General features: G+C 42.1%; 1 non-coding gene across 1 annotated transcript; it reads right to left on the reverse strand.

Annotated features, from left to right (window-relative positions):
* Positions 1-3,855: 3,855 nt before the first annotated feature.
* Positions 3,856-3,992, reverse strand: LOC129518975 (U8 small nucleolar RNA). The gene has a single exon (XR_008666303.1). It is a non-coding gene; the product is annotated as a U8 small nucleolar RNA (small nucleolar RNA).
* Between the last annotated feature and the right edge of the window lie 2,519 nt (positions 3,993-6,511).

The raw sequence follows: 6,511 nt of genomic DNA on the forward strand, positions 1-6,511 counted from the left end.
GGGAGCCCGATGTGGGACTCGATCCTAGATCCCAGGATCACGACCTGAGCCGAAGGCAGGCGCTCAACCACTGAGCCACCCAGGTGTCCCAACCAGAGATCTTTTAAGAGGAGACAAAATGATTTCTTGACATACAGACATACTATCTTGGAATAGCAAAGCCTCTTAGCACTTGCCCCAGAGGAGGATGCTGGTTTGTCTTGTTGCCTAATGGCATCTGTACAAGTGTCCTGCACATTCAGTCATGTCGAGGGTTGTTTTGTCTAACAAGTTAAAGTTTTGACCATGCTTCATAGAAAGAGAACATTCTCATCCTGTAGAGATTCTTGAATGCACTTAGAAGGTGAGTGCAGAAAGGTGCTATTGAGTGCAAAAGGCGAGCCCACCTTAGGGAGATTTTACAAGATCCCTTTGAAAATTAAATATGACCCAGTATTTCAAAGCACTTGTCACATAGCAGGACTGGATAAAAAATCGAAGAATTACAAGGCAAACTGGCCTCCTTAGAAACTCCAAGAAGACAGTCGTTTTTATAACAAATTCTAATAATTGCTCTTTATCAAGCACCTACTCAGTTACAGTTTGTGGGAGAAGCTGCAAGTGCTCATGGACGTGTCTTGGTCTTCTTCCTGGGCTGACAGGGAGACTACAGTCCCACCCTGTGTAGGAAGGGTCATGCGACTACCGTTGACCCTGAAATAAGAACAGAAAGTGTTTGACACCTCCAGGCCAAAGTATTTGAGAACCAGTGTACCTCCTCCATTCTTTCTCTTTCATTCAGCAGCACACCCAGAGACCCTCGTTGAGAAGTGGAGCCTTTGGACGGGAGCAGCCTGGACCCTGGTTGTCTGACAGAAGAGGCCCCCACCAACCCTCATCAAACTATGTGTAGGAGATGCGAACCTCTGTTGTTTGAAGCCTTGGCAGGTTTGCTATTGTATCAGCTATTGGACACTTTATCTGATTAATGCACAGCTACTATCTTTGTGGTTAGATGAATTTAAATATTTTAATAACAAAGCTAATAGTACATATATTCTTGTGGAAACTTCTAGCAATACAGATAAATTACCATCTCTCCTTGCCTCAAAATTCAGCCCTGAATTCTGACAACGAACAATCTAAGGTATGTCATTTCGAAGCTGACCCAAGACTTTTTCATATGTAGATGTGCTATAAAAATATTTTGAATTCTTAAGATTTGCCATTAACAATGTGTATACTGTCCTGCCTCTTGACCTTGACTTAATAAAATGGACACAAGATATTTCCACAAGATCTACAGATCCACCACCCTCTTTTACCTGATCCCTAGAATTCTTTTTTCATTTCAAATAGGTTTATTGAGATGTAATATACAAAAACCAGCTCATACTTAATAGGTATAGTTTGATGAGTTTGATGTACGTGTTCATCCATAGACTCATCATCACGATCAAGGTAAGAGACATATCCATCACCTCCGAAAGGTTCCTTGTGTCCTGTTGGTGGTTTTTCTAAAAACACTTCACGTGAAATCTCTCAAGGAAATTTTAAGTGTGTAATACAGTACTGTTAACTATAGGCACAATGTTGTACAGCACGTCTTCAGAATTAATCCATCCTGTATTGGAAACTTTCTATCAATGGAGCAACACCCCATTTCCCCCTCTTCCCAGCCCCTGGTAACTGCCGATCTGATTTCTGATTCTACGAGTATGATGATTTTAGGTACTTCATGTGAGCAGAACCATGTAGTATTTGTCCTTCTGTGCCTGGCTTCTTTCATTTAGTATAATGTGTTTCAGGCTCATCCATGTTGTCACAAATGGCAGGATTTCCTTTCTTTTTTTTTTTTTTTAGATTTTATTTATTTATTCATGAGAGACACAGAAAGAGAGACATAGGCAGAAGAAGAAGCAGGCTCCCTGTGGGGAGCCCAATGCAGGATTCAATCCCAGGACTCCAAGATCTTGACATAAGCCAAAGGCAGATGTTCAACCACTGAGCCACCCAGGTGCCCCTGGGATTTCCTCTTTTTTTTTTTTAAAGATTTTTTTAAATTTTTATTTATTTATGATAGTCACAGAGAGGGGGGGGCAGAGACACAGGGAGAGGGAGAAGCAGACTCCATGCACCGGGAGCCCGACGTGGGATTCGATCCCGGGTCTCCAGGATCGCACCCTGGGCCAAAGGCAGGTGCTAAACCGCTGCGCCACCCAGGGATCCCCGGGATTTCCTCTTTTAAGGCAGAATAATATTCTACTGTGTTGACACAAATGAATAAACCCTCTTTTTTTTTTTTTTTTTCAATTTTACAGGAAAAGGAAGAGTTCTATTCAAGCCCAAGTTAGGACAGCCACCCCGGATACACAATCTTCAGAAAGAAAAGAGCACTTCATAGAAAGAACATTTGGTGCAGGATTATATGTGTTTTTGTTTTGTTTTGTTTTGTTTTTTTACATAAAAATTTACAAATCCTCATGACAAAGGACATTACAGAAAATTACAGACTTCATCTTATGTTTTTATTATGTATGAGGCTGTATGAGTTTCATCTTAGGGGCATTAGGGAGGTTATTTTCTTTATGTTTGGAATGTTCCTTTTTTTGTTTGTTTTAGTGAAACAGATGTACAATGTGCTTGGGGCAGAAGTAGAGCTCATGTTTTAAGGTTTTGCCAAGTCATTTTGACCTTCATAAATGGTAAAGTAAAACTTCTGTGAGAGCATAGGAACAGGGCCCATAAACATGAAAAGTTGAAAATTTATTTTATCAACTGTGTGTGTGTATGAATGTATATATATTTATTGAAGTTTATGGGGCACCTGGGTGACTCAGCTGTTTAAGTGGCTGGCTCTTGGTTTTGGCTCAGGTCATGTTCCTTGGGGTTATGGGATCAAGTCCTGCATGGGGCTCCATGCTCAGCAGGGAGTCTGCTTGAGATTCTCTCTCCCTCTGCCCCTCCCCTGACTTACCATGCATGCCTCCTCCAAAATAAATACATTTTAAAGATATATATGTGTGTGTGTGTAAATATGTATGTATATTTTATTTATCACATTTTTTTCTTTTTTTTTGAGATGTTATTTGTTTATTCATGAGAGACACAGAGAGAGAGAGAGAGAGAGGCAGAGACACAGGCAGAGGGAGAAGCAGGCTCCATGCAGGGAGCCTGGTGTGGGACTTGATCCCAGGACTCCGTGATCACACCCTGGGCTGAAGGCAGGTGCTAAACTGCTGAGCCACCCAGGGACCCCCTAACACATTTTCTTTATTCATTTCTCTTCAATGGACATTTAGGTTCTTTCCATAACTTGGCTATTGTGAATAGTGCTACAAGGTGTGTAAAAATGCAGGTATCTCTTTGAGATCCTGATTTCCATTCTTTTGAGTATTTATGCTCAGGAATGAGATTGCTGGATCATATGGTAGTTCTATTTTTAATTTTTAAAAAAGATTTATTTATTTATTCATGAGAGACACAGAGACAGAGAGAGGCAGAGACATAAGAAGAGGGAGAAGCAGGCTCCATGCAGGAAGCCCAATGTGGGACTTGATCCCAGGACTCTGGGATCACGCCCTGAGCCAAAGGCAGAAGCTCAACCGCTGAGTCACCCAGGCGTCCCTATTTTTAATTTTTTGAGGAACTTCCATGTTGTTTTCTTTAGTGGTTGGACCACTTTACATTCCTACCAACAGTGTACAAGGGTTCAATTTCTCCACATTCTTGCCAACACTTTTTTTTTTTAATAACCATCCTAACTGATATGAGGTGATATTTCATTGTGGTTTTGATTTGTATTTCCCTCATAATTAATGATGTTGAGCATCTTTTCATAGACCTTTTGGCCTATTGAAGGAGACCTCGTCAGGAAGAAGATAGGAGCAATCAGGGCATTGCCAGTCTTGATTACACAGAGATGTTTATCATGTATTATGGGAAACTCCAATCATCAAGTTCCAAGCCCTCCTCAAAAAAGAAAGAACAGGTAAGGATCAGCCTACTTATATTTGTGCAATAATTAATTTAACCATTCTCCTCCTAATGGACATATAAATTGTTTCCCATTTGTTGCTATGATTAACAGGACTGAAATGAACATCTTTGAACATGAAAACTGGGGCAAAAGTGCATGCTTTCTCATAGAAAAGAAGCAGTAAAGCTGATTAAAGCAGGTGAATGTAAAGATTGGGAATTTTTACAAGTATTGCTGAATTTATTCCAAAAATGCTCTAACATTTCCTTGTCTGTCCAATTAATGTGTGGGAATGCCTTACCTCCTCCTAGGCATTTTATTCATCATACTTTAAAATTTTGGGAAACTTCTGGGTGAAAGATAGTCTCATTATTGTTTTATTTTTATTTCCTTTTTTCTAAACAGGTTGAGTCTGAAATATAGTTAATCCCTTAGCCCTAGAGAGTGGGATTTTTTGCATTCATGTCTTGAGTGCCTGGATTTTTCTCGGCATACTTTATATTTTGTTTTTAAAGATTTTATTTATTTATTCATGAGAGACAACAGAGAGAGAGAGAGAGACAGAGAGAGAGACAGAGAGAGGCAGAGACACAGGCAGAGGGAGAAGCAGGCTCCACGCAGGGAGTCCGACGTGGGACTTGATCCTGGGTCTCCGGGATCACACCCTGGGCTGAAGGCGGCGCTAAACCGCTGAGCCACCCGGGCTACCCATACTTTATATTTTGAAAAAGACATTCCTCCTTTACTTTGAAAAGCAAGGACTTGACAGAACCATCAGTTGATGAGCAGTGGAGCCAAGCACCCTTAGCTAGACGAGGCTGGAAGTCAGAGCAGTTGCCAGAGTCCAAGGGAGAAAGACCACACCACACGTAAAGCCTCATTTGGAGAGCCCAGGGCAGGCTGGTGGTCAGCATTCTGGATCCAGGATTGAGCATAAAGTGGAGAAAGAACCATAAGGAGAAGAGGTGGGAAATGTGGATAGAAGGTCCGAGAACTTCTGTTAAAAGGCTTGGCAAATCTCTGAATTGCCACCACCAGCTAAAGTTGTGAGGTGCTCTCAATGGGCAGGTCCACTGGATGTGAAAGGACGAGAGGTGTACCAAACACCCCACCCTGCCTCTGAGGTCTCGCCCAGAGTCAGGCAGGATATAGATGGCTTTCCTGCATCATCATGTGATCCTGGATGGGCCGGATCCTAGTAGGGCTACATCTCTTGGCAACTGTGGTGGCCCACTGCATCCTCGCCGGTGTTGCAGGCTGGGCACAGTGTTGATGGCAGAAATGCAGACTGTCAGACTGGCATTTCTCCCCGTGTACAGCGCCCTTGTCCACTGACTTTGGGGCAGTATGAGTGTGCAGGGCTGGTAAGCGATGACAGGGAGACGGCTAGGCCAGGGGCAGTGGGAGGGGCCTACCACTGTGGGGAGGTGGCAGCTGAGGGGAGATGTCCTTACGTCAATTGCTGCAGTGCTTCTGTAGATAAAGGGCTAAGTGTGGACATGTCTGAAAAAAGATGCTCTAGATGGTGTCTGCAGCTCAGGCTGTCCTCCGTGGTTCCTGAGCTCCGGGCATGCCAGAGGCCAGATGTCCTATAGCTGTATTTAGTGGTCTCTATTACCACCAGCTAGTTCTTAGGGTAAGAGGTTGACTCAGAATGCAGACATTTGTAGGGTGGATGGAGAATCTGTGACAATGGCACAGTTTATTAAACTGACCACAGATGACAGGGATACATGGAGTCCAGAGCTGTATCTTTATGGTTATAATAACCTAGACTTGACGTACTCAGAAAAAAAATTCTATACTAGCTGTCTCCAGGTTATCATATGCTCTGTGACACAATGTGAATTACTACTCACGTATAGTGAGTAGTATAGTGAGAGGATAGTGAGAGGATTTGTGTTTCTAAGAAAGTTGTGTATATCGCCTAAGTGGCAGCTGAGTGAGAGTAATGCACACTAAAGGGGACAGGAAATAAGGTTTATTTCCCTGTATTAGAAATTTAATAGAAGTTATATATGATCCCTTTAGCAGGTTCCCCCTTTTATTTATGACTACTGCTTTATCTTTTCCACCAATCATAACACAGATTACTCCTTGCCTCTCCTTCCACATTTGCGTAAGTCTCATATTGCACAATCTTTCTGTAGCTCTGCATTTTATTTGAAATCACTGTATCTATTGGATATTATTATCATTTGGCTCAGTAAACTGCAGTGGACCCCAGAAATTCTGTCCTATAAGGACAGAAAGCTGGATATTGGCAAACATTAATAGGTGTACAAGTTACAGCCTCCCAATTTAAAATCTTTCATTTTGAAATAATTTTATTCTTACATAGAAATTGTAAAAATAGTGCAGAGAGTTCCTGTGGCTCTTACAACCAAGTTCAGCTAAAAAAATCTGTTTATAGTGTGATAGTTCATTTATCAGAATGCATAGATGGACACTGATAGAGTAGTATTTAACTGCAATCAAGGGACACCTGAGTGGCTCAGCGGTTAAGCTCTGACTTCAGCTCAGGGCGTGATCCTGGAGTTCAGGGATCGAGTC

This window comes from Nyctereutes procyonoides, unplaced genomic scaffold, assembly GCF_905146905.1.
Source record: "Nyctereutes procyonoides isolate TBG_1078 unplaced genomic scaffold, NYPRO_anot_genome, whole genome shotgun sequence".
Taxonomy (NCBI): Eukaryota; Metazoa; Chordata; class Mammalia; order Carnivora; family Canidae; genus Nyctereutes; species Nyctereutes procyonoides.